Raw genomic sequence first — 27,911 nt, forward strand, 5'->3', positions numbered from 1 at the left:
ATTGACAGTCTTAGAACACATATATGTATGATTGAATCACTGTAAAATTTATTTGACAGCTTTAAAAAATATATATGCATGCTTGAATCACTATGGCATTTTTTTGACAACCTTAGAACACATATCTGCATGATTGAATCACTATGAATTTTTTTTGTCAGGCTTAGAACAAATATATAAATGATTGAATCAGTATGATTTTTTTTATAGCCTTAGAACATATATATGCATAATTGAATCACTATAAATTTTTTGTTGACAACCTTAGAACACATATATGCATGATTGACTCACTATAAATTTTTTTTGACAACCTTAGAACAAATATAAGCATGATTTCATCACTATGAATTTTTTTTTACAACCTCTGAATTCTGTTAATGTCCTACATTTTGTTGCTAGTCTATGTGTCATTCAACCATGTTACTTTGATTGCCTTAGATTAGGTGCATTGCATATAATTTATTTCATTATATTTTGTTTATCAATACTAACATTTTGGTTCTCTTGTAGGATGCTGGAGATGATCAACATATAGGAGCTGATGGAGGCATGGATAGAGGGGAAGATCGAGACAATAAAGAGGATGATGCTCTGAATCTTGGCGAGGATTAGCTTCATGTGTTGAATTTGTTTCACGTACTTGTTGTTTCAAATGAAACTCTTTATATATATTCACTTGTAACTAATTAGAACTTGGCGAGGATTATACTCAGTTGTTAAATTTGTTTCACTTATAATTTTTGTTAAATTTGTTTCACCTGCTTTGTATATGTATTTTTTATGTGTACTTTATTTTTTATACGCAGGTCATATTAATTGTATAACGAGAAATTTGTTCTCAATATTTATATTTTAAATAATTTTTTTTAATTTAGCGATGAATTAGGGATGAATACTTATCTATCTCAAAAACTGAATCAACCGATGTTTTGTGACGGAATGTAATCCATCGCTAAATTGGTGATGGATATGTATTCATCGTTAAATTTTAGCGACAGATTATCAATGGATATGTATATGTCACAAAACCAAATCAGTGCTTATTTAACGACGAATTAGCGACTGGTCATAACATTTGCTAATCTGTCATGAATTAGCGATGGAAGTAGTGACAGGTCAGTTTTTTCAGTAATTAGCGACCAAGAAATTATGATGGATGTTATCCATTGCTAAGTCGTCGTTGATCCATCGCTAAACAGTTCAGCGATGGATTTGCGACGGATTAGAATTAGATGGCGTCCATCTTGAATCTGCAGAATTTTTGTAGTGAATTAGGATTAATTAGTTAGAGTTTTGAGAGGTTGAAACTCTTCAAGGAAAATCACCCCTTTTGTTTTGATTTTTCGAAACTCTTTAAAACAAATCCAACTCTTTAATTAAGAGTTCTGAAAATTTATAAATAGGGTCCTCTCGGGGAGGTCGACGCATCTGATCTCATCTATCTCATCTTGTTCTCTCCCTCTCTCCAGCTACCTTCTCTCTCCCTCAAGCTCTTCCTTGCTCCAGCAGATCCTCCATTGAAGCAGCCCAAGGTGAGCTCCCTCTTGCTTCTTTATTAACTTTTATTTGTTTTATTTGTTTTTATTAAACCACCATTGCCACCCCTTGTGTAGATTTTCTTTTTCTTTTCATTCAAAAAAACGTATATATGGTTCAAAAATGAGATCCATTGATCATCTAATGTATTTTACATATTTTTTATCCATCAATCATGCTCATATTTCATTTATTTTGTTAAATGAACGAAAAAAATTGAGATTCGACCTTTTTGTAGGTTGAACCCCTTTTTTAATGGCTAAATCAAATTCAATCCATGCTCCAATGATTTTTGTTTTTCATGTTGTGTTTACATTATTTTTATCATCTACATATTCAAGCATGATCAAGAGCCCTTGATTTCATATTTTCATGATTTTTACATGCATAAATCAGAATATATCATGATTAGGGTTTTATTTCTAAGATATGCAATTTTGTTCGTCTAATGATAATGTTGTTTCGCTTGTTTATATTCATAATTTAAATCTACAATTTTTATGGTAGAATCATGCATCTGTGTACGGTTTCCAATCAGATTTTTTTAACCTCTCTAAACCTGTTTTCAAAAATTGAACCCGAAGCATGTTTTCTGAACCATGAAAACTCTGTGTACATTCAGAGTTATCTTGTCGGAGGCATATCTCCCTAACTGGAGATCGCTTTTCTAATCCATAAATAGCAGTGTGCTCGTTAGAGTATCTAGTTTATTCTATAATTTTTTTAAAGGTTGTTTACTATCCTGTTTTAACCCAAAACCAAACCCCATTTTTCCTGAATTGTCAGACATGTTTAAACCCTAGGCCATCTTGTCAAAGCGATATCTTTCTAACCAGAAATGATCTTTCATATCTGTAAAAATGGTTGTTTTCATCTGAATTTCTAGTTTATTTTGTGTAATTTTCATAAATTTCTATGGTAGATTGCTATTTTATTTTAGTTAAATATCAGAGTCTGTTTTTCTGTAATTGTCAATCGTTACCTAGAGTCAAAGCCAACTTGCATGGGTCATATCTTCCTAACCGAAGATCATATCGATGATCCATAAAAAGTATTGTGTTCGTGTGCATGTCTAGTTTTTCAGTATGATTTTGATAATTTTTGAAGTCTATTTGATGTTTTTTCTTTAACCTAAAATCAGAACTGACTTCTCTTAAACTGTTATATGTTTGCCAGAATTCAGTTCAACTTGTCAGAACGATTCTCCTTAATCGAAGATTATATTTCAGATATATAAAACATGTTATTTTCATTGATTTGTCTAGTTTTTCTCTGTTAAATTTCATAAATTTTTATTATTGTTCGATATCCTATTCTAGTCTGACACTGTGAAAGGTATGAAATTGTAGGTAAAATAGCATATTTTCCCTCTTTTTATTTAATATTTATATTCAAAATAATCCCAAAATTTTGTTTTTTGATTGCATCTTATTTTTATGGTTATTATAAGTGTCCATGTTGATTTTTAAAATTCATTTGATGTGTTATTTACTTATTTCATAAAAATAGGATGCCCACAAAGTTTCGATTCAACTGAAACACAGGCAAATTTCATTTTTTTTTTTGCATATTTTATTATTTTCATGCATTGTTTTCATATTTTTAGGATTTGATTATCTTCATAATCATGTTAAGGTGCTCTCCACTCAATTTTGCATCATTTTGAATCCGTTTGATCCCTGAATTAAGCATATTACGTGAATCTTTTCTAAAAAAACTCTGTTTTAACCTTATTTTGCAAATAACATCCATTTTCAAGGGCATTTTTGTTATTTTTCTCTAAATTCTAAATTTCAAAGTTGTTTATTTTTATTATTCATTCAGTTATACATCATCCATTATGGTATTTAAAGATTTTATTTCAGGAAAGCATAGAAAAAAGCTTATATTTGGATAAATCCTTTAATTTCAGATATTGTTGGATAAATCTTAAAAAATCGATATTTATCTACTAACAAGTTTGCTAATTTTTCAGGGAAGCTCAAGATTATATTTTCTTTTATTTTATTTTTCCACTTTTCAGTTTATTATTGATGTAAATTATAATATATTGAAATAAGAAAAATTACTTTTCTGCTTAGCTTAGGATGCATTTGCATATAGTTTGATTTTAATATATAACTGCTATGTTTGATCATTCACATACATATTTCAAATTCACAATGGTCAACATGATTGGCACGTGCACCTACTTCTAAGGAGTTAATAAACTCGGTGGAGTTCGTATTTGTAGTCATAGTTAGAATACAAACGATACCCAGATTTATCATCTTCTTCTAAGTTACAAACAACCTACACTCTTAGTAGAAAATATTGCATATTTTTAAAAATTTTGCTAAGTATTTTTTCTTTTAGAATCAAATGAGATATATTCAATACATATTCGTGGTCATTGTCAGGGATATGTGGTGAATTTATCTTATTTAAATTTTATAAGTACAAAAATATCTTTTATCAATGATTTTCTCAAATTCTTCAGAAAATATTTCCATAAATTATATTTATGCATCATCTAGGTCTAGATTATATCATGAAATGAGTTCACAGGGCCACACGCCCATCCCTTTTGATCTATTTTACAAATCAAATTCAGAAAAATCAATTTTTTCATAGTTATTCTGGTTTTCTTTCAAAATTGATTTTCTCAAAATATGAGGATGTCCTTTACTTCAAAAATTGATTTTCATGGTTTTTCCTTCTTCAAATCCTTTCTAAGTCCAATTCACGATTTTTCAAGCTTCAATATTTTCCTAATGTGGTTCACAATTTTCAAAGTGTCTCCTTTTTCAAGAATTTCCAAGCATGCATCATGTTTTCAGTCAAATTTTTTTAAAATCATAGTACATGCCTAATTCTTTGTGCATTTAGAAAATAGAATATTGATTTGGACAGTTGAGTAAAGCAAAGCACATGATTGATCCTTGGTTCAATTACCTCTGATTATGGTGCAAGGAACGGTTGAACCTTGTACCACAGGCGAGTCTCATTCTATAGAATTTTTTCATATTTTAAAAATGGAGGTGAGCTATTTTTAAAACTTTTTAAAATGTCAGTTTAACTTACAAAAGTAAAATTTTGCAGTGGATAACAGGTGGTGGTTGTGGTGGTGGTGAGATGGGTGGTGGGGGAGCGTAAAAATAAAATTTTTCTTGGTAGATAACATTGTTCTATCATCATCCGTGGAGGAGTGTATCATATCAAAAAGTATACTTATTAGAAAAAACTGTCAGCAAAAAAAAAAACTTTGGTCAAAAAAATGCCTACAAATTTTTTGTTTTGCATCACTTTTCCTGCATCTTTTTCTCTTTCAAATGTGCCCTTAGTCCTTCCCCACCATAGAAGGTTTTTGCGTGGATCTTATCACTGGATGGTTTGCAAATGGCCAATAATGTTTCCAAGTGGGGAGTTCAACTTGTGATCGGTTGCTGCAATTTATGCGCTTCACGTGAAGAATTAGGTTACCATTTATTTTGTCAGTGCGCTTTTTTCCAAAAAAGGTCTTAATTCCTCTTGGAGTAATGTGCACATCCAAGTTTTGCACTCTAAGAAATGTTCTTGGATGGTTGCAGACTCTTTCCCTAGGTCATTTAAATTTTTCTATGTGTTGACTGCCAACTTCTCATCGACTCGGCCCATTGTATAATTCTATTTATGATGATTAAATGAAATGTTTCCTTTCTCTCTAAAAAAAAAATATAATTTTAAAGTCAACAATCATGTTCATTATTGCACTTCAACAGATGGCTAACCACCTAGCCTGATCTGTTGATACATTTATTACAAGCTTGAAAAGTAGCATACTCATTTGCAAATGGTGTGTTGCTACCTTAAATGATTTATATGACACATCATAAGAATTCAATCAAAGCTTTGATATAAACCCGAAAGAAAACATGCATTTGATTGGGGTCTACTTGTTATGATGAAAATCTCACTTGATTTTAAATAAGATTTGAAAATTCATACCAAATCTAACTAAATGGATTCAGGTTGGTTGGATATCCAACTGAAACTGTTACCATTTGCAATCCCTATTTGAAACGTTCTTGCCTGCTTTTATCCTCCTAGATGACACCAGTGTTGCTGGAATTGGTTTCTGAATCGGATTGCTTTTTCAGAAATTAGAAACGTTAAATTGGTCCGAACGAATGGAACTGGATGCTTTTGAACCAACCTATTAAACAAATGATTTTTTATTTCAAAAATTCAAAAAGCAAACATATATATATATATATATATATATATATATATATATATATATATATATATATATATATAGAGAGAGAGAGAGAGAGAGAGAGAGCATTTGGACTGATACAGCTGAATCTTGGGGAGGCGCAATTCGACGAAGATAACCACTGGATGATATATAGTCAGCAGTGACTCATGCAGATGCCGTCACATGACATGAGCGTTTCGTTTAGCAGACAAATTCATTGCTTCATGGTTTGAGATTACGTTGTCTTGGGATAAGCACATTTCTCAATTATGTTTGTGGGAGGGCGAGGGATCGGCCTTTTATTACCATCATTAATATCATTTATCAGTTATTTCTGACTGGAGACTGACCGACAAATTGTGGCTGGCCCATGATCATTAGCTGAAAAAAGGCAGATAATTTCCTCTAGACGACCTTGATTTGGTAAAATACTCCATGTGACTCCTACATTTCTCAGGTATGTTTGTCGGGTCAGGCTTTTATTACCATCATTAATATCATTTATCAGTTATTTCTGACTGACAAATGGCTGGCCTACCATGCCCATCAGTCACCAGCTGTGGACAATAACCCTCTCTCTCTCCCTCTCATTCCTTTATGTGCCTGTTGACATGGTTCTACCCGGGGAAGTGCTCATTCACACCGAACGCCGGGTAGACAATTTTAAGCATTTTTTATTATATTTTTGAAAAAAAAATCCAATAGAATGTGGCGTGAGATGCTGATGGGGGGAGTCATTGAAAATGTGCGCAGTCTCCGCTACTTCCGGACTGCCCACCATGCTCAACAGATCCAAAAGCACCATACTCATTTCCAACACCGCCCTTCTGATTTGCTCCCGTAACTTGTAAGGCTTCCAAAAGCATCAGGGAGTCCCGTAATACCATAGCAGTAATCTATATGTAATTGCTCGAGATTTCTCAATGATTCAATTGAATTGGGCACCTCTCCAATTCCAGTACAACTTGAATAGAGCTTTCGCAAACTCTGTGTGTGGCCAATCGAACTTGGCAAAGCCTCTAATCGAAGGCAATAACTTGCATCGAGTATTTGGAGGTTGGTCAAATTCTCAATGAATTCTGGAATTCTTCTTATTTGGCAGTATCCAACAAGGTCAAGTGATTCAAGAGAACTCAGTTAGCAAACACTATCGGGCAAAAACCTTAGGACAGTCCTACCAAGGGGATGAGGAATTTTAGTGATATCAAATGTCCCAACTGTTTCAGGCAAAGATGAAATTTTGGAGCAACCATCGAGGTCAAGTATTTCTAGAGAACTTAATAGCAAACACTATAGGGCAAAAAACCTTATGCCAGTCCTACCAAGGATGAGGGATTTTAGTGTTTCAAATTTGAGTTAAATTACACAACACCCAACTTAGGCATCGTTTGGACGATGACGGGCAAAACTAGGTTTCTCAGAAACCTGGTTTTGCTTGCAACCTGATTTTTGGGAAACCTGATTTGTCAAAAACCAGGTTTGTTGGTGTTTGGATGACCCACAACCTCAAAGAACAAGTTTTCAATTTTGAAAACTAAAAAAAAAAGGATTGCAAGCCGTTTTCAGCCTTTTTTCAAACAAAAAAGATTTTTAAAAAAATGTTAAGAAATGTAGAAAACATGAACAAGAAAAAGAAAAAATGGTGTAGCCATGTTGTAGCATAAAACAAAACAATACAAAAATTGTTAAAAAGATAAAACAAAAAAAGGCCCTAGTCCGACCGAGAAATGATCGAGCTAGTGGTAGCTGGCAAGAGAGGCACTAGTCCGACCATGTTTTGGCCGGTGGCTAGCCGAAAAATAGCAAGATATCATAAAAACAAAAAAAAGTTGAAAACCTTTAAAATTACAAAAAAATATAACTTGGCTAGGCAATTTTCCGGCCAGCCACCAGTCAGGACATAGTCGAGCTAGTGCCACCTGATAAGGGAGGCACAAACCCGGTCTTTTTCTAGTCAGTATCTGGCCGAAAATAGCTGGATATAACAAAAACAAAAGAAAATCTTTAGAAATTTAAAAATCATAAAATATAAGAAAATAACCAGATCAGTTTTCATCTACACACTGGTTGCAAAATGGCCAGGCTAGTTCCACCCAGCTAGAGAAGCACCACTCCAGTCATTTTTTGGCCAATGACTGGCCGAAAGATAGCTACATAGCCTAAAACAAGAAAAAATGTAACGAAAAAAACTTGGGAGTAAAGACCAGGACATTTTTTCAAACAGCCACCAACCGAAAAATGAGGGTTGGTGTCTTCTTTTACCCCGTGCACCAGCTTGGTCACGTCTCGGCTGACAGCTAGCCAGAAAATGGTCGATTGTAAAAAACAAAACTATCATTAAAAACTGTTAAAAAACATCAAAAGAAAAGAAAAAATAGCCAGACCATTCTTTTGGCCAGCCACCAGCAGAAAATGGCTCGGGCTAGTGTCACGCAGCTAGGGAGTCGTTAGTATAGCCATAACTCGCTGAAAAATGGTTGGATAGCCAAAAACAAGAAAAAATGTAAAAAGAAATAAGAAAAAAGGAAAATAACCAGGCCATTTTCCAGCCAGCTGTTGACAGCCCCAAGCTGGTGTTTCCCTTACCCGGTGGCACCAGCTCAGCCATTTCCCAGATCACGGCTGGCCAAAAAATGGCCAGATACATGAAAAAAAAAGCTTTCTAATTTGCAGCCTGTACCGCTTTTGCTAGATGGGCCGACTAGGTTTTTTATTAGAAGTAGTCATATATGAGAGAAAGAGAGTTGGGGTTGGGAGAGAGGGTCGTGGGGTGAGGGTAACCTAACAAATGGGGTTTTCCTTTGGAAAATTTTCAGAACGGGACTCAAACCAAAGTTTTGCCAAAACCTTGTTTTCATGTTTACACCCAAAACTAGGTTTAAAACTTGGTTTGGGGTGTCATTCAAACAAAGCCTTAGCTATTTATATTGTTCTTTTATTCGAAAAAGGATACTATATGATTAATTTGAAACACCACAAATTTTAAAATTCCCCCGATGTCTAATTTTGCAAGTTCTTGATTTTTATAAGACATTTTTAACCTTTACATATGATAAACGTTAAGACCCTTTATTATTCACTTTTGATGAAACAAGCATAATTGAGTAATTATCATTTCACTTTGATGAAAACAATAAAATTCATAGTTGTTTCATTTTCTTAATTCACGAGAAATTAACTTCAGTTGGTGAAACTAACAAATCATGTAACCAGAGGCAATTCAGCATTATACCTTTTAGTACAAACATGTTTGATGATACCTTGATACCTTTGAGTAAATTTATAAACTTGAGAAGTCTTGCAATCAAAAAATTGGTTTCAATTTTTACAATTGAGAGTCAAGCCATGAGCATGAACGCATGCTTGACCTGCATCTAAAATTAATGAGTCAAGCTCAAACAACCCGAGCTCAACTTGTTTAGCTCGTTTACCAGCCCTACTTGTTACCATGACCAAACTGCTTACCCCTTGAGCTTGCTGATCTAGTCTCAACATTGTACCAATCTCTCAAATCTCAATATCCAGATTTTCTCTGCAATCTATCTCCCTAGCCCAAAAAGACCTTGGTAAAACTTAAGCCTGTTTAGAATTTTAAAATTTTAAGAAAATATGTAAAACCTATGAAAGCCTGTTGAAAACATAAAATACAAAACTTTTTAAATGCAGAAAGTGTTACTAAGGTATTAAGTACAGAACAGAGAAAAGAATATGAAGAAACAGGTAACGAGTGATCATCCTTTATGAATAAAATGTCCTTTTTTTTTAGAATTAATATAGCAATGAAATCACAATATCTTTAAAGTAGGACATATCTTGAATTGTTGTGATTTTATTATTTCCTGAAAACAGTGTGATTAAATCATGATAGCTTTTTCACAGTATGAAGAATTTTTGTGACAGGGCTCTACTGAGGTTGAAAGCAGTTAACCAGATATTGGGCAATCACGGTTGAGCTGAAACCAGATCCATTTTGAAACATGAGATCCAAATAAAGAATTCAAGTCGAGTCCCATCATATGCATCCAAATTTGTGGGAGGATCTCAGTCGACTGAATAAGAAACTCAGCTAGAAGTCAAGAGAATCCACAAGTTCATATAAGAATCGGTAAAATGAATTGTGTTTGACCATATTCAGTGACACCGTGGTCCAGAACAACAGAACAAGGTAAAATCACATTCTAACATTGTCATCTCATAACATGGGTCAGCTTCCAGATCGAGCCCACTTGAGAATCCCTATTCAATATCACGTAGACATGCTTTACAATCTTACACATGCTGAAGCTGTAGCAGCTATTCAAGTAGTAGCAGTTAAAACTTAAGCCAGGTCTGGAGTATATACTGGAGAAGCTGGAAGTAGATTTTAATGTATGAAGAAGCCATTGAGCCATATCCCATTGCAATTCGCATTTTGCTTTAGGCCGTATCAGAATATGCGGGATCCAATGATGACTAGTATCTTGCTAAATGCAATCAAAACATACCAACTACCTTCACTGCCTACTGAACTTGCAGCTACTACTACAGATCAGAACACCTGTCAGTTTTTTTTTCTCAAACTCAGCTCAGCTTATGGTCAACAAAGATATTACCTCCTGTCAGCCCCTCCATTCTTATGTGCATCATCATATGTCCACTTCTTATGTGCCCATATATTTCATGGTCCTCTTCAAATGTAATTTTGCAGTACTCATCCATCTCAAGAGCATGTTGCCATGTGGTCTCAAAGACAGAATGGCTATCTGTCATGACTTCAATATGAGCAGCTATTTGCTTCCCCCTTTTGAAGCTTCCCTTCAAGTTCAAGTGAAGGGTTCTGCTTTTGAACATTTTAGGAAGAACAAAAGACAGCTGTGGATCTGTAGACTTACAAAGCCTCGTACATCCGGAAATTGAGAAGTGGGATAAGCGTTCAAAGTCTGCTTCCTGAACAAGAATGACAGCATGAATTCAATCAGTAAGCAACTGTACGGTAAATCCATTAGATAGTTTCAAGTAAAATAATTGCAGATGGTTTTGAGTAAAACAAGTGAAAAATTTGTTTTCTACAAGGAAAATGTACCTTAAGTCTGTTCCTTAGAGCGTCAGAAAGTCTGTTACAATGTTTAAGGCTCAACTGCTCTAAGCGTTTCAAATTTTCAAGGCCTGGAACATCAGCAAGCATCTTGCATCCATCTGAATCCAATATTTGCAAGGAACTCAAGTTTGAAACGTCTGAGAAAATTTTCAAAGCAACGCAGTCTGTTACGGTAAGATTGATCAGTGATGTGGGAAGTTTAGGGACAAACTGAAGCCTTTTGCAGTCATATAAAATGACTTCCGTAAGTTGAGAAAGGCAATGAAAACTTGAAGGTAAGCTGCAGAAATTGCTACCAGTTAAGTTCAGTCGGAAAAAAAATTGGTGTGATAGTCGGAGAGGTTTGGGGTCAGCGACCCCCCAAATTTGTTTTTTTTTTAGATAAAATAAAAAATGGCTACAATTATTAATAAAAATCTATTTCATATAAACAAATCAAACTAATTTGCTGCAGTCAGGCTGGGCTAGGACTGGGCTTAAAAAATGGATAAAAATCTATTTCATATGAAATCAGGGCTGGGCTAGGACTGGGCGTTTAAAAAAAATAAAAAATTTAACTGTTCCAAGAGGCAGGACTCCCGCCCCCCCCCCCCCCCCCCCAAAAAAAAAGCTCCGCCTCTGGCAAAAACCTTAGGACAGTCCTACCAAGGACGAGGGATTTTAGTGATGTCAAATGTCCCAACGGTTTAGGCAAAGATGAAATTTTGGAGCATTCATCAAGGTCAAGTGTTTCTAGAGAACTCAATAACAAACACTATAGGGCAAAAACCTTATGCCAGTCCTACCAAGGATGAGGGATTTTAGTGTTTCAAATTTGAGTTAAATTACACAACACCCAACTTAGGCACCGTTTGGATGATGAGAGGCCAAACTAGGTTTCTTAGAAACCTGGTTTTGGTTTGCAACCTAGTCTTTGGGGAACCTAATTTGCCAAAACCCAGGTTTGTTGGTGTTTGGATGACCCAAAACCTCAAAGAACAAGTTTTCAATTTTGAAAACTTAAAAAAAAAGGATTGCAAGCCGTTGTCAGCCATTTTTCAAACAAAAAAGATTTAAAAAAAAATGTTAAGAAATATAGAAAACACGAACAAGAAAAAGGAAAAATGGTGTAGCCATGTTGTAGCATTAAACAAAACAATACAAAAATTGTTAAAAAAGATAAAACAAAAAAAGGCCGACTGAGAAATGATCGAGCTAGTGGTAGCTGGCAAGAGAGGCACTAGTCCGACCATGTTTTGGCCGGTGGCTAGCCAAAAAAATAGCAAGATATCATGAAAACAAAAAAAAAAGTGAAAATGTTCAAAATTACAAAAAAATACAACATGGCTAAGCAACCGGGACATGGTCTAGCTAGTACCACCTGATAAGGGAGGCACAAGTCCGGCCTTTTTCTAGTCAGTAGCTGGCTGAAAATAGCTGGATATAACAAAAACAAAAGAAAATGTTAGAAAAACTAAAAATCATAAAAAAAATAAGAAAAATAACCAGAACAGTTTTCATCTACACACCGGTTGCAAAATGGTCGGGTTAGTTCCACCCAGCTAGAGAGGCATCACTCCAGCCATTTTCTGGCCAATGACTAGCCGAAAGATAGCTAGATAGCCTAAAATAAGAAAAAATGTAACAAAAAAAACTTGGAAGAAAAGACCAGGATATTTTTCGACCAGCCACTTTACCCAGTGCACCAGCTTGGCCACATCCCGACTGATAGCTAGCCAGAAAATGCTCGATTGTAAAAAACAAAACTATCATTAAAAACTGTTAAAAATTATCAAAAGAAAAGAAAAAATAGCCGGACCATTCTTTTGGCCAGCCAGCCATTTTTCATCTGGTAACTGGCCGAAAAAATGGTTAGATAGCCGAAAACAAGAAAAAATGTAAAAAAAACTAAGAAAAAAGAGAAAATAACCAGGCCATTTTTCAGACAACTGCTGACCGGCCCGAGCTGGTGTTTCCCTTACCCGGTGGCACCAGTTCAGCCATTTCCCAGATCACGGCTGGCTGAAAAATGGCAAGATACATGAAAAAGAAAAAAAGCTTTACAATTTGCAGCAGGTACCGCCTTTGCTAGATGGGCCAACCTGGTTTTTTGTTAGAAGTAGTCATATATGAGAGAAGAGAGTTGGGGTTGGGAGAGAGGGTCGTAGGGTGAGAGTAACCTGAAAGTGAAACTTGTTTTTTACAAATCTGGCCAGGCATATGTGATCAACATGGTTGATTTGCTAGGAGTCGATAATTGGATATTATTTTTCATTAAAAATATGTAACACCCCGATCTGGGACCTCAGGAGTCCGAGTTCGGTTGGTATTACTTCCCAGAGGGAAGAGTGCAAAGCTTACACAGAGAAAAACGTGGCTAAAAAAAAACTTTTTATTTTATTTTCATAATCAACTTTTTCTTACAATGTTCATCATTTATAACAGAAGAAAAACAATTACATTATTTTCAATGACAAGGAAAGTAAAATATATCACTGCTCTGCTGAAGACTGAAAAAGCTGCTCACAAGCGACTGATCTAATGCCTAGAACCTACAGTTGTAATTAAACAAGAATGGAGGTGAGTCTACAACCCAGTAAGAAACAATTATAAGTAAATAAACAATAATGTACAACTGTAGTGGGGTCTAAGCCCCTAGTCTTATTTTAATTCTCGATACACCACACATGTTTGTATATTTTAATTTCCCCCATTTTCATTCTCAAACTCTCTCTCTCTTTCTCTCAACTATCACTAGGCTGACTATACCAGTAATAGTCATCTATGGGCGTAGCAACCCTGTAGAACACCCCAATTCTACATGTTGGCCAAACAATGAACCATACACTCCCAGTGGTCCCCGGACCACCAGGCACTGCAATGAACCACCACGGGGACCCCACCGGTAGCTAGCCGGGAGGTCAAGCTCTCAATCTCGGCATGGTTCATGCTATATCCTAACCATGATGATTATCAACCATCTAGGGTCCTCCAGAGTCCCAAACCAATGTGAGTGAAATCCTAAGTCATAACTAAGTTCACACATTGAACAATTTTTTCAATTACAAACTTCACTCGTTCCCTCACGAGTGGTGTCATGACTAATCACAACAATATCATTCTTCATCTCATGATGACGTTAGGACTCACACCGCACCGCTCTCAATTAGCATGCAATGATGTAATGACTCTACATCATTAAATCACTGGCGACCCACTCTCCATGGTGGCTGCACTCTGGCCGCGAACCAGGTAGCCCTTGCCACAGGTCACCACTTCCGGGATTTAAGGGGTACTGCATGCTGAACTCTACATATCCATTCATACTACATGAATGAACTAAATGGGACTCTAATCTAAACTTAATCTCATCACAATGCATGATATTAATGATCAATTAGACATGCAATCTTAAACACAATCGCATTCTATCATGCATGACATATTAAGACTAACATGCATATCACAATAACCATGCGGATCTGGACTCGCTCAATCTGGATCTAAGACGGGTTTAGATTGAACTGGGTCCGGACTGAAAACCCAGATCCAGAATCGACTGGTTCGGTTCGGACCTTGGTTCAACCGGATCGGTTCAGATCCGATTCGGTCTGAACCGGTTCGACCCGAACCAGAATTAACCAACCCGGTTTGGCTTGAACCGGTTAGACCCGAACCGGTTTGGTTTGAACCAAATCACATGACCCGGTTCGGTCTGGGTGCGACCCGGACCGACCCAGTTTGGTATGGGTCGCACACAGACCGAACCATACTCTTTTTTTTTTAAAAGCGCTCGGTCTAGGCGCGACCCAGACCGGTGGGCTCGGTCTGGGTCACACCCAGACCATCCCGGTTCGGTCCGGGTGCCCGGACCGAACCGGTCCCTCGATAAAAAGGGGCGGAAGGGGCTGTGCCCCTTCCGATTTTAGTTGCAGAGGGTCAGCCCCTGCCGACCCTCTCTCTGCATCCACCCGCCTGGGCCGGCCAACGGTGTCGGCCGGCCGTCGGAGTCGTCCGCCATAGGGGCCGGCCGACCCCCCTCTCTTTCTCTGTCTATTTTTTTTTACTGCAACTCGCCGGCAGCCATGGCTGCCGGCTCTCTAAGCTCCAAACAGGAAAAACGAACGAAGAAGAAGACAGAGAGGGTGGCTTACCTTGCCGTCGTCGTCGCAGCCGCCGTCTCCGGTAGGAGCCTCTCTCTCTCTCTTGATTTCTCTCGATGCAGGGTGCGGAAAGGAGGACCTGCGTGAGGGTTTTTATAACCCTCACGCAGGGTGAGGGGCTGAGGATAACCTCCCCCCCCCCTTCCGCGGATTATGGGGGGTGAGGTTTATCCTTACCCCCTCTCGTTACGTGGTTTCCCCTTTGGGGAAACCGTTTCTTTTTTTTTTAAGTTTATCCCCTCCGACAACTTCGCCGGATGGGGTTTTACAATTCTACCCCCCTTGAAAGAAGATCCGTCCCGAATCTTACCTGGAAACTAATGTGGAAATTACTCGCGGATATCAGATTCACGCTCCCAAGTAGCCTCCTTATTGCTATGATGACTTTATTTAACCCATACCAGAGATAACTCCTTGTTTCTCAGCTTTTGCACCTTCGTGTCCAGAATTTCGATGGGCTTTTCTTTCATACTCAAATCATCTTGCAAATCTAATACAGTCTCAACTGTATCCAATATATGGGAGGGATCTGACACGTATTTCTGCAACATGAAAACATGGAACACGTTATGAATTCGAGATAAGAAAGGTGGTAGAGCTAACTGGTATGCTGCCTGACCAACATTCGCAAGTATCTCAAATGGTCCAATATATCTAGGGTTCAACTTTCCTCTTCGACCAAAACGTATTACTCCCTTAAACAGAGATATCTTTAAAAACACATGATCATCTTGCTTAAATTCCAACTCACGACATCTTTTATCCGCATAACTCTTCTGTCGACTTTGTGTTGTGAGAATACGCTCTCGAATGAATCTCACTTGGTCTGCCATTTGTTGAACCATCTCTGGCCCTAACAGACTCCTTTCTTCGACTTCATCCCAACACAAGGGAGTTCAACATCGTCGACCATACAATGCCTCAAATGGAGTCATGCCTATACTTGCTTGAAAGCTGTTGTTGTAGGCAAACTCCATTAATGGCAAAATATCATTCCATGAGTCGTTATACTCCAAACTACATGCCCAGAGCATGTCCTTTAGGGTCTGAATGGTTCGTTCAGACTGACCATTCGACTGAGGGTGAAAAGCTGTACTCATTTTTAATTGTGTCCCCATAGCTTCTTGAAAACTTTGCCAAAAACGTGATGTGAACTTCGAGTCTCTATTTGAAACAATTGAATCTGGTACTCCATGAAGTCTCACAATTTCTCTAATAAACAATTGAGCCAATTGGTCACACAAGTGAGTTGTCTTACAAACTAAAAAGTGAGCTGACTTAGTTAGCCTGTCGACAATCACCCATACCGAATCCATCCCATTCTTCGTCTTTAGAAGCTCCGAAACAAAGTCCATTGATATATCCGCCCATTTCCACTCGGGTATGAGAAGTGGTTATAAAAGACCACCTGGTCTTTGGTGCTCAATCTTCACCTGCTAACATACTAGACATTTGCTAACAAACTCAGCAATGTCTCTCTTCATACCACTCCACCAAAATGTATCTTTCAGATCTCGATACATTTTAGTGCTACCGGGATGTATGGCATATCTGGAATGATGTGCCTCTTCCAACAATTGATTTCTAAGTTGATCCTCCTTGGGAATGCACACTCTCTGACGATATCTAAGAAGTCCTTTATCATCAATTTTGAATTCTGATTCTTCATTTTCTGAAATCTTCTTTCTTACTTGCATAAATTTCGGGTCTAAGGGTTGCTTTTCCTTAATTTGATCCCACAATTCTGACTTCAATGTAGTTTGCACGAATAATAAACGACCTGGTAAGCATTGAGCTTCTGCCTTCTGATGAGCCACTGAGGAAAATAACTCCCAATCTGCGAGTCTAGCTAGTGCTCCTGCTTTTCTGCTAAGAGCATCAATGACTACATTCGCCTTACTCGGATGATATTTTAGCTCGAAATCATAATCTTTCAGGAATTCCAACCATCTCTTTTGCCTCAAGTTCAAATCTTTCTGAGAAAACAGATACTTAAGGCTTTGATGATCGGTAAAGACCTCTAATTGTTTGCCATAGAGATAGTGTCTCCATATCTTAAGGGCAAAAACTACCGCTGCTAACTCCAGATCATGCGTCGGATAGTTGACTTCATGAGTTTTGAGTTGACGAGATGCATAAGCTATTACTTTTTCGTGTTGCATCAGAACACAACCCAATCCTTTGTGAGAGGCATCGCTATAAATAGTGAAACCTCCAGATCCAGAAGGTAAGACCAACGCTGGAGCAATGGTCAAACACTTCTTTATCTCCTGAAAACTTTGCTCACATTTCTCATTTCACTCAAACTTTACATCTTTCTTTGTGAGCTTCGTCATAGGAGCCACCAAAAACGAAAATCCTTCAACGAATCTCCGATAGTACCCAGCTAATCCCCAAAAGCTGCGAATCTCTGTAGGATTCTTGGGTCTTGACCAATTGGTGACTGCTTCAATCTTTGCTGAATCTACCATAATCCCGTCTTTAGAAACAATGTGTCCAAGAAAAGACACTTGTTCTAACCAAAAAACACACTTAGAGAATTTGGCATAAAGCTGATGTTCTCTAAGTGTCTGCAGAACTATCCTTAGATGCTCTTCATGTTGCTCCTTCGAGGAAGAGTATATGAGGATGTCATCGACAAATACCACAACGAACTTATCCAAATAGGGCCTGAAGACTCTATTCATCATGTCCATAAAGGCAGCTGGTGCGTTAGTCAGACCAAAAGGCATGACCATAAATTCATAATGGCCATATCTTGATCTGAATGTTGTCTTAGATACATCTTCTTTTTTGATCCTCAGTTAATGATATCCTGATCTCAAATCCAACTTTGAGAAGCATGCCGCTCCTTGCAATTGATCGAACAAATCATCAATTCTCGGCAATGGGTATTTATTCTTTATGGTTACTGCATTCAATTGACGATAGTTAATACACATACGCAGTGATCCATCCTTCTTCTTCACGAATACAATTGGAGCACCCCAAGGAGATACTGAAGGTCGAATAAATCCTTTCTCCAATAACTCTTGTATTTGCTCCTTGAGTTCCTTAAGTTCCGTAGGTCCCATCCGATAGGGAGCCTTCGAAATGGGTGTTGTTCCCAGAACTAGATCGATTTGAAATTCAATCTCCCGATCAGGAGGAAGATTTGATAGTTCTTCTGGAAAAACATCATCATATTTCCGAACTATGTCTACATCTGATATTGAGAGGTATTCTTTTTCTTCAGTTTTCATGTAAGCCAGGAATCCCATGCATCCCTTTTCAATATATAAATTAGCCTTTAAACACGATATGATAGCCAACTTATGTAACTTTCTAACACCCTGGTATGTAAAAGTTGAAGTATGGGGTATTTGAAAGTTGACACACTTTCTTCTACAATCGATAGTGGCATGATGGTCCGACAACCAATCCATGCCCAGAACAATATCTAGATCTTTGAAGTCGAGTTGCAACAAGTTCACAGGCAACTCGCGATCTTCGATTTTTACAACGCAATTAGGATACACAGTATCCACAATGGTGGATGCTTCTATAGGTGTCTCTATTAAATAAGAAACACTCAATCGCGAAGGTGCCACTGGCAACCGTTTCCCAAAAGCTGAAGAAGTGAAACTATGTGTGGCTCCTAAGTCGAATAACACACGAGCAAGAATACTAGAAATAAAAAGTGTACCTTCAACCACTTCAGGGTTGGCAAGAGCTTCTTGGAGAGCAGTCGCATAGGCGCGACCTGGTACTACTAGCTTCAGCTTTGGCGGAGCATTGTTTCTTCGATCAGGTTATGGGCAATCATTGGCATAATGACTCATCTGCTGACAGTTGAAGCATTTGACGTTTCTCAAGTCGCATTTACCCTCGTGCCTTTGGAGAGAACAAGTCTTACAAGCATTGTCCGACTGGACTGGCTTCTGGAACCTTTGCCGCTTGGCTTGTTGATTGCCTGCACACTTGACTTGCTTACCTTGGTTCTGACCAGGGTTTTGCCCTCCGAAATGCCTCTTGTTGCCTCGCTGAAATCGTTCTTTAGAATGAAATTTCTTTCGAGAGGATTCTGATATGTTGTCACCGCTGTGCTGGGTCCTTTCTTCCATCTTGGCTTTTTCTTTCGCTTGAGGTTTCTTTGCTGTCTGCATCTCCCAAAACTCATATCTAGAGGCATAGTCTACGAGTCAGTTATATTTCTTTATTTGTTGTGGCCCGACCAACCTCAAAATATCAGGCCTTAAACCCCTCTCGAACCTTCTGCACTTCTCTTTCTCGTTTGCCACCAAGGACTTGGCAAAATAGGAGAGAGAGTTGAAACATGTGGTATATTGGGCGACTGTCATGTCACCCTGCTTCAACTTCCTGAACTCTTCTTCTTTTTTCACCCTTTGACACTTTGGAAAGAACTGCCTGTAAAATCTTCTCACGAAAGTGGACCAAGGCAAGTAAGTGTCTGGCTCCAAGGTGTCCCTGATGGATCTCCACCAGTGCTCTGCATCGCTTGTCAGATTGGATACACTATCCAAACTCTGTGATCATCTGGACATTGGATGGCATCCAATACCTTCTCAACTTGCATCAACCAATTCTCTGCCACGACACCGTCAGGAGTGCCATCGAAGAGCGGAGGCTGCATATTCTTGAGCCTCTCTGCCCATGAGGTGATACCAGAAATCACCGTCTGTGGCTGACTTTGTTGGGCACGGGTCGTTTGTAGCAGTTCATATAAAATGCGGTTGGTAGTATACTCTGGCGGTATCCTCGTACTCTGACTCATTGGGGATCCAGGTGGGATCTCCATACTTTCTTCTCTACCTTCACGCGGAGTATATCTCTCCGGTGTGTGTGTTGCCGTGTGGCTCCCCTGAACTCGTGCCCCTTCCGTAGTAGGGGATGATGAGGGTGTCTTTCGTGACGGTCTGCCAAGGATTTCCCTTTCTCGCCTAGCTGCTATCGTGTCCTTGGAAAGATAAGTTCCTCTGCGAGTGGTCATTTGTACTGCAGTAAAATTATCACTTAACATCACATGTTTCATTGGATTCTCACAAGACTTTATCACATCTCACGCAATACATATATAAAATTATTCACTTTATTGCATTCAAAAAGTCTCATACATGAGAAACATTATAAGCAAGAAAAGAAAGAACAATGCAATTAAAATAATGCTACTCTACTAAGCAAACTAGCTAATCCTAATCATTCTTCGATACATCCGAAGCAGGGCCTGTTTCTAGTACTCCCTTTAGTCTGAGTCTCGGGAGGAGCGTTCAAGTCGTATTGAGGTGAAGCAGGAGTGTACGATGGTGAGAAAGATGTGTGGGTAGGTGTGACAGGAGTGTATATAGGTGAGGCAGGATCATCACTCGGATCTTCATCCTCGCCTCCCTCTTCTGAGTTTCTCAAAATTTCTCGCCCCTACCCAAACCCTGGGTCACCTTGGTTGGCTCCCGCTGCCTGAAATGCAGCTCTCCGAGCTTCTTCAGCCAGAAGCTCATGCAATGGAGGTGGAACCCTCTGGTTTCCCCCACTCATGGCCGCCACATAACTAGCTCGAGACATATGTCATCCCCGTGCTCTGGCCATACGAGACCCACCCCGAGGCACAAAGTTTGTGTTCGGAGTTGCTCTTTTCCCGATGCCTCCTCGAGCCACCATCCGAATTCCCCCCATTCGCCCACATGCAGACCTCGCTCTCTGACAGTTGCATTGGCGATTCCTCCTTCCGTACGGTTGTGGGTGTGGCCCCTGGGTAGTGTAGGGGTAGTTCTGATGATAAGCGTCCCGGTCTCCGAGTATAATGTAGATCGGAGGGGCTGAGGTGTTAACTCTCTAACCACCTGAGTCATGTTTGTGATGACTCCAGTAACCATCGCCATTGCGGCGAAGAATTCCTCTCTCCCGACCATGGGAGGCTCAGCTGAGCCTTGAGCCCGTGGGATTTCGTTGTTCCATTGTTCATTAGCCATTCCTAATTAAGCAATAATTTAATCACTAATGTGTATTATTCAAGCAGAGACTTACATCTTATCATTGAATCTTATTATGAATAATGAACATCTTTTTTTGTGTAAACCTGACTCTGATACCACTTTATAACACCCCGATCTGGGACTTCAGGAGTCCGAGTTCGGTTGGTATTACTTCCCAGAGGAAAGAGTGCAAAGCTTACACAGAAAAAAACGTGGCTAAAAAAAAACTTTTTATTTTATTTTCATAATCAACTTTTTCTTACAATATTCATCATTCACAACAGAAGAAAAGCAATTATATTATTTTCAATGACAAGGAAAGTAAAATATACCACTGCCCTGCTGAAGACTGAAAAAGCTGCTCACAAGCGACTGATCTAATGCCTGAAACCTACAGTTGTAATTAAACAAGAATGAGGGTGAGTATACAACCCAGTAAGAAACAATTATAAGTAAATAAACAATAATGTACGATTGTAGTTGGCTCTAAGCCCCTAGTCTTATTTTAATTCTCGATACACCACACATGTTTGTATATTTTAATTCTCTCCATTTTCATTCTCAAACTCTCTCTCTCTCTCAACTATCACTAGGCTGACTATACCGGTAATAGCCATCTATGGGCGTAGCAACCCTGTAGAACATCCCAATTCTACATGTTGGCCAAACAATAAACCATACACTCCTAGTGGTATCCGGACCACCAGGCACTGCAGTGAACCACCACGGGGACCCCATCGGTAGCTAGCCGGGAGGTCAAGCTCTCAATCTCGGCATGGTTCATGCTACATCCTAACCATGATAATTATCAACCATCTAGGGTCCTCCAGAGTCCCAAACCAGTGTGAGTGAAATCCTAAGTCATAACTAAGTTCACACATTGAACAATTTTCTCAATTACAAAGTTCACCCGTTCCCTCACGAGTGGTGTCATGACTAATCACAAAAATATCATTCTTCATCTCATGATGACGTTAGGACTCACACCGCTCTCAATTAGCATGCAATGATGTAATGACTCTACATCATTAAATCATCGGCGGCCCACTCTCCATGGTGGCTGCACTCTGACCGTGAACCAGATAGCCCTTGCCACAGGTCGCAACTTCCGAGATTTAAGGGGTACTGCATGCTGAACTCTACATATCCATTCATACTACATGAATAAACTAAATGAGACTCTAATATAAACTTAATCTCATCATAATGCATGATATTAATGATCAATTAGACATGCAATCTTAAACACAATCGCATTCTATCATGCATGACATATTAAAACTAACATGCATATCACAATAACCATGTATTTAAATTAACTCATAATGTCAAGCATGAAATTTATACACGTCATGGTCACATTCAAAGTTATCATGCTAATCACATAAAATCTATAGCACTACGATAACAAGTAACGTGAAAAAGATTTATTCACATCTAAAGTTACTTATAATATCCCTTACCTCAAGTGTGAACAACGTACTCTGTCCGAAATCGAGCCTCACGAAGCTCTAACAATATGATCTGGTCATTAAAGCAATATACTTGAATCAGTTCATAAACCTCTTACCAAATTACCAAAATACCCTTCTCGAATCTTATTCAAGAAACCACGGTTTCTGTATTTCTAGCTTGAATGAATTTCATAAACTAATGAATTTCCCTCTTCAATACAAATCCAACGCACCAAACCTCACTCGATTCCAAGTTTGGAGTGCGAAGATATGTCCATTTTACTGAAATGGATCTCAAGTATCCAAATGGATCTCTTGGTACATTTCGGATTTTGAGCAATCTGAGACTATCTTATGATCCAATTCTTATCTGGATCTAAACCCTGTCTGTTTGGATTCGGATTCATTGCATAACTGGATCCAAAACTGTTTAACTGGATCCAAAAAGTCTGACTGGATCCAGAATAGTCTGATTGGATCCAAATCGGATCCATTCTATTCTGACTGGATCCAGAATAGTCTGACTGGATCCAGGACAGATTGACTGGATCTAGACCTGCTTGACTATATCTTGGACAGTCTGATTGGATCCAGATCTGCGTGACTAGATCTAGGATAATCTAACTGGGTCCAGAACTGTGTGACTGGGTCTAGATCCGATATTGATCCAGACGGATCTGGACCCACTCAATCTGGATCTAAGACGGGTTTAGATTGAACTGGGTCCGGACTGAAAACCCAGATCCAGACCCGACTGGTTCGGTTCAGACCTTGGTTCAACCGGATCGGTTCAGACCCGATTCGGTCTGAACCGGTTCGACCCGAACCAGAATTAACCAACCCGGTTTGGCTTGAACCGGTTCGACCCAAACCGGTTTGGCTTGAACGAGTTTGACCCGAACCGGTTCACCCAAATCACGTGACCCGGTTCGGTTTGGGTGCGACCCGATTCGGTCTGGGTCGCACACAGGCCGAACCAGACTTTTTTTTTTTTAAAAGCACTCGGTCTGGGTGCGACCCAGACCGGTGGGCTCGGTCTGGGTCGCACCCAGACCATCCCGGTTCGGTCCGGGTGCCCGGACCGAACCGGTCCCTTGATAAAAAGGGGCGGAAGGGGCCCCTTCCGATTTCAGTTGCAGAGGGTCGGCCCCTGCCGACCCTCTCTCTGCATCCACCTGTTACGACAATGAAGTCATACATGATACTTCAAGTACAAGGTTTTGATGATGAGCAAGTGGAATCAACTGCATTTCAGCTAAGGCTATGACGAAATTAAAGAATTCGATGAAGAATCTTTGAAGACTAGTGTGCAAATGTTTAATTCATTAAAAGTCTTAGATTCTTGTAAGAGTCTTACTTAGAGTGCATATTTAAGTTGCATTTCACCTTAAAAGTCTTTAGAAAAACTTTTCTAAAAGAAATCTTCTTGAAAATATTTTTAGAAAACTCTTTTCTTAAATTTTCATGTTTATTAGTCGACCAATCGACTTACCAGTCGACTAATCCTTTCGCACCATATTTTCTAAAAAGTCATTTTTGTCAAATTAGTCGACCGAAGGTTTTATCAGTCGACTGGACAGAATGTCTGTTTTCTGGAAAATTAGCAGCAGTCGACTAATGGTTTTATCAGTCGACTGAACAGAACATGTGTTTTCTGAAAATTTAGCAGCAGTCGACTAATGCTTTTATCAGTAGACCGAACAGAATGTTTGTTTTTCAGAAGATTTTAGCAGCAGTCGACTGAAAGTTTTTTAGTCTACTAATGATATTATCAGTCGACTAATTTTTCTCTAGTCGACTAAGTTTCAAAAGTTCAAATTTTCAAACGGCTCGATTAACAGATCAGTCGACCGACGATAATTGGCAGTCTACTAATAACTAACTATTAGTCGACTAACTGGTGTTTCAGTCGACTAATTTTGCCGTTTTCCTGAAACTTCAAAAAGGCGTGTCTTTTCATTTTTCAAACGTTTTGATAATTCAAAATGGATAGTTTTGACACCCTTTCATACTCTCAATGTACGAAAAACTTTAACTATAAATATGAGTGCATTTTACACTCAAAACAACAAGAATTCAATCGATTTGAATAATTTACTTATTGCTTTTCACTCCTATTCATTCAAGTATTTATTTTTTCACTCACTTGATATTTTCACTTCAGTTCTTCACTCAAATCATTTTGAGAGATAGTGAATTCATGAGTAGAGTATTTCAACAACCTCAAAAGCCAATTGCATCATATTTGCATTCAAAAGAAAGGCTCATATGTTGTATTGTAAGTTGTTATTTCTTTTCTGTAAAAAGGACTCCTTGGTTTAAAGGAGTTGTTTGCTTTCAATAGGGTTGTTACTGAAAGTGAGACCGGTTTTGGTCTGTGTGATCTTGTAGTTAACAAGGTTGATAGTGGAAATCTCAAGCGGGTTTTGCTTGGAGACTGGATGTAGGTCGGGATAGACCGAACCAAGATAAAATCTTGTGTTCTTTGTGTGTTTGCTCGATCCTAGTGCACTTTCACCACCCACCTGGGCCGGCCTCCGGGGCCGGCCAACGGTGTTGGCCGGTCCCCGGGGCCGGCCGTCGGAGTCGGCCGCCATAGGGGTCGGCCGACCCCCCCTCTCTTTCTCTGTCTATTTTTTTTTGTTCACTGCAACTCGCTGGCAGCCATGGCTGCTGGCTCTCTGAGCTCCAAACAGGAAAGACGAATGAAGAAGAAGACGGAGAGGGTGGCTTACCTTGCTGTCGTCGCCGCCGCCGCCGTCTCCGGTAAGAACCTCTTTTTCTCTCTTGATTTCTCTCGATGCAGGGTGCGGAAAGGAGGACCTGCGTGAGGGTTTTTATAACCCTCATGCAGGGTGAGGGGCTGAGGATAACCTCGCCCCCCCCCCCCCCTTTCCGCGGTTTATGGGGGGTGAGGTTTATCCTCACCCCCTCTTGTTACGCGGTTTTCCCTTTGGGGAAACCATTTTTTTTTTTTAAGTTTATCTCCTCCAGCGACTTCGCCGGAGGGGGTTTTACAAAATATGAGTTTTTAAGCATTGAATACTTATGAAAATCTTAGATTGTTTATTTTTAAACATTATAAAAACCTACATGCATATCGGAATTGGATGATCCAAAAGTCAATTCCTATAAAATCAGCAAGTAAAACACATGTATATAAACATTTAAGGAAAACATGAAAAAAAACCCTTCAAAAGCTGACGATAGGCTATAAAAGTGGTAGGCAGTTACCACCTAATATATAAATTTGACTGCTTCTATGGTGGTCCACACTTTATATAGATCTAAGGGAGATTTTCATTGGTTTTTTGTTCTTTTTGCCTTGAATCTAGCTATGTGGATGTGATTTTGTGAACACCCCAGTTTTGATCGATGTATTCTTGAGGTTTTGTCCAAAAGATGGATTTCATGAAACATAAGCTTTTTTATCTCTGAAAATCAGCGGCTATGGATATATTGATTTTTTTTTACTAATAAAAACATTTTTTTGCCAAAAAACACATAATCTAAGAGTCAATTTTATGCTAAATAGATCAGATTGAATACATCTAAGATATTAGATTGAGTCAAAACCACTCGCATCATGTATATATAATATTCCATATTTTTCTTTAGAAAAATACTATTCTCCATATGAAAACATTAGGGATAGAACACCCACTTTCTTCCCAGCCATAAATCAACCATTGTGCTACCCTATATATATATATATATATATATATATATATATATAGAGAGAGAGAGAGAGAGAGAGAGAGAAAATAGGGGATTAAAGACGGATATTAGCGACAGAATTTTTCCATCGCTAATTATCGACAGATTAACGAGAGAAACAAATCCGTCGCTAAGAACCGTAATATTGACAAAAATATCGACGGAATAGCTTCCGTCTCACAATTCGTCGCAACTTAGCGACGGCGTAGCGACAAAATGTTTGGTCGTAATAATCGTATATTTTAGCGACGGATTAGGCGAGGGAAAGTGTGTCATTGCTATCTAACGACAGAATAGTTTCGTCGCTATGTAGTTATATTAATTTACGTCGACTTTGCGATGGATTTCGGCCGTCGCTAAATCTGTCGCTAAATGTCGCGTAAATCCCTAATCAGAGCCCTCTTTCTCTTTTCTGTTCTGCTATTCCCGCCGGCCGCCCTCTATTGCCACCCCATATCTCGCCCGTCGGCATCTCCTCGACCCCGACCGCCCGCCACCCGTTGCTCCTCGGCCTGCCGCCCTGCCCGTTGCCCCCGGTCCGTCGCCCCGAACCCGCGTCTCCTAGGTTTTTCCAATAAAAGACATTTTTTCTGATAAAAGGGGAGGATGCCCCTTTTAGTTTTTCTGGCAGGGGGTCGGCCCCCCTGCCTCGTTAGTATTTTTCAGCAGGGGGGCCGACCCTCTGCCGCGTGTTGTGTTTTTCGGCAGAGGGCCGACCCCTTGCCGCGTGTTGTGTATTCTGGCAGGGAAGCGACCCCCCTGTCACGTTTTTTGTTTTCCGGTAGGGGGTCGGCCCCCCTGCCTCGTTAGTATTTTTCGGCAGGGGGGCCGACCCCCTGTCGCGTGTTGTGTTTTCTGGCAGGGGGGCGACCCCCTGCCGCGTGTTGTGTTTTTCGGCAGGGGGGCGACCCCCTGCCGCGTGTTGTGTTTTTCGGCAGGGAGGCGACCCCCCTGTCGCATTTTTTGTTTTTCGGCAGGGGGTGACCCCCTGTCGCATTTTTTGTTTTCCGACAGGGGGTGCCCCCTTGCCGAAAAAAATAACCAAGGCAGGGGGGCGACCCTCTTGCCTCGTTGCTTAATTCTGGCAGGGGGTCGCTCCCCTGCCCCTTTTTTTTGCCGTTTATTTTTTTTTTTTGCAGGGGGTCACCCCCTGCCCCTTTTTTTTTGGCATGTGGGGCGACCCCCTGCCTTTTTTTTTCTAGCAGGGGGTTGCCCCATGCCCCTTTTTTTCTGGCTGGGGGGCGACCCCCTGCCTCTTTTTTTTTCGGGTAGGGGGTCTCCCTCTGCCTCATTTTTTTATTCGGGCAAGGGGTCGCCTCCGTGCCTCTTTTTTTTTCGGTAGTGGGGCGACCCCTGCCTCATTTGTTTTCTCTGCCAGGAGGTCGCCCCCTGCCTCATTTTTTTATTTGAGCAGGGGGTCGCCCCCATGATCCTCTGGTAGAGGGGAGGGGGGCGACCCTTCAACTAATTTCAATACATTCAAACAATGAAGAAGAAGATGAAGAAGAAGAAGTTCATGAAGAAGATGAAGAAGAAGAAGAATATGAAAGTCAAACAAGTGATGATGAAGAATTATCGAGCTAGTGAGCAAAATCTTGTAATACAAACATGTATTTACATGTATTATTGCAATACTAGATTTGAATGATTTGAATATTGTGAATGTATTATTGCAATGTATGTTGTGAATGATTTGAATGTATTATTGCAATACTTGATGTGAATAATTTGAATGATTTGAATGTATTGCAATACTTGATTTGAATTATTTGAATGTATTGAAATACTTGATGT

General features: G+C 39.4%; 1 pseudogene; it reads right to left on the reverse strand.

The window, feature by feature from the left end:
- Positions 1-15,363: 15,363 nt before the first annotated feature.
- Positions 15,364-19,122, reverse strand: LOC149815615 (uncharacterized; annotated as a pseudogene).
- Between the last annotated feature and the right edge of the window lie 8,789 nt (positions 19,123-27,911).

Source organism: Nuphar pumila, chromosome 15 (assembly GCF_984573655.1).
Source record: "Nuphar pumila chromosome 15, dmNupPumi1.hap1.1, whole genome shotgun sequence".
Lineage (NCBI taxonomy): Eukaryota > Viridiplantae > Streptophyta > Magnoliopsida > Nymphaeales > Nymphaeaceae > Nuphar > Nuphar pumila.